This window comes from Dasypus novemcinctus, chromosome 4 (genome assembly GCF_030445035.2).
Source record: "Dasypus novemcinctus isolate mDasNov1 chromosome 4, mDasNov1.1.hap2, whole genome shotgun sequence".
Lineage (NCBI taxonomy): Eukaryota > Metazoa > Chordata > Mammalia > Cingulata > Dasypodidae > Dasypus > Dasypus novemcinctus.
The window spans coordinates 57,890,229-57,892,304 of NC_080676.1; positions in this window are offsets into that span (position 1 = coordinate 57,890,229).

Here is a 2,076-nt window from a genome sequence, read left to right on the forward strand (position 1 = left end):
TCTGAGACTAATAGAGCCCTGAAGATTCTTCCATTCAGCTAAGACATGGGTCCACTAGTAGATCTTATACACCTGTATAAGGAAATGTATATATTTGGTTGGTAAGACAAGCAGAAAGAGAAGTCTGCTTTTTGATGTACTTGTGTATGTACCCAAATGGATGAATGTGTATTATCAAAAGTGTGCCAAGTTAATTTTTCAGTGAATATGCCATCATGTGTCGGACTATACTTCCTTTTGATTAGATAGTCATGACCAATGCTTTAGTGCAGCAAAGGGCTCTGCATGCTTTTAAAACCCCAACCTGTTGAGTTCACAGGACTGGGGTGCAGCTAAAGCAGGTCCTCCTCTTTGGGAAAGACATCCCTGTTTGGTCATCTGGCCATGCTGAGCCCACCTTGTGCCCCGTGCCCTGTGCTGGTCTGCAAAACCTCCCTAACAGATGCGCACAGCGAACCTTTTATTCTCTGCCTCCCTGCAGCTGACTTCACCTGCCGCTTCACTGCTGCTGGTCTCAGCCGTCTGCCTTCCTAGATGTTTACTGTATAGGAATCAAAAGGTGGAGAGGAAGGGACTCACCTCCAAGGTAAGTGAGAGGAGTGAACGGACCCGTGAAAATAAGGGTGAGAGGATAAAACTAGGAGTGTGCTAAAGATTTCACATAAAGGGAGCAGGTGTAGCTCAGTGGTTTGAGTGCCTGCCTCCCATATAAGAGGCTCCAGGTTCAATTCCCGATGCCTCCCAAAAAAAACAAGCAAAACCTATGTAAGATTTCCATAAATGTCCAGTCAGAGGGACTTTACGCTGTTTAGAAGAGAAAGATCAGGAAGGAAGGTGAGTAGGCTTCCACCCACTATCTCACAGGCTTCCTGTGAGAACCAAAGGAGGCTGTTAAAGACCCACGATCAGCCCTTAAAGTCAGTGCCTTCTGAAGCCTGTGACCCAGCGTCCTCTGACAACCCATCCTCCCAACGTGCACAGCTCCTCTGTGCCCCTGTGCCTCTGCACAGCCTATTCCTCAGCCTAGGATGCCCTTCTCCTCCACCTGAAGACGCTTACTCTTCAAACTCACTCAGACGTCACCTCTTCCCTGACTATATTAGGAAGAGTCGGTAACAGTGTTCTGTGCTCCCACAGAACTTGTCACAGTGAGTTGTGATGAGCTGTTTCGTGTGTCTCCCCCAACTGGGCTGAGCGCTTCTCACTCATCTTCATACCTCCCTTGTCTCTCCTGCCAGCACCTTCCTTAGGATGTGGCTGCTCAAGAAATAAGTGTAAATTAAATGAGGTGAAAAGACACATAAATAAACAAATGTTCTTATGGTCAAATTGGAACAGTGTGGGTTAGAAAATAATGTGGGAAGAACATACGATTTACTATAGATTGGGAAGAACTTTGTTTTATTGTGCAAAGAGTAACTATTATCGTCTTTACAAATCTGAAACACAATCTGTTTCAGGAAAGATGCTTTGTTGTTAGGAAAGGGTGGGAGAGGTAACCCACAACATAGCTTAATTTTCTGAAAAATTTCAAAGAACGCTCATGGACAATGGCTGCAATAGCCCCTTTTGTGATGTTAGCCATGAATATCAGTTCCATTTTAGACACTTAGTCAAAATTTCTTTATGAACAAAGTTAGACACATTATTTTTTTGTTTTCTCAAATTCTCACATGGAGTCCCATGGAAGAGATTTCCTTCAGGTATTGTCTGTTGGCCCACTCCATTCAGAAACAAATCTAGGGGATTGAAGACTCAGATCTCATGCTCAGTAAAAGTTAAAACAATTCCAACTAAATAAATCCAAACTCATTCTAAAACAGAAAACCTCCAAAGCTCAGTGTGCTGGTTATAAGCCACTATTTCTCAGCTTCAAGCCCACCCTTCTGGGGTCTGGAAGCCCGCACACAACTTGCCTCTTCCCTCAGCTGCTCCCTGGCAGGCTCTGCCAACAGGACAACCAACCTGAAGGCTGGAGGAGGGAGGGTGGACACCCCGTCCTGCTTGCTTCTGCCTGCCTTGTCAGCATTCCCCCTGCAGCCGGACTTCACCCGGATGGTGAAAGTGGCTCCAGTA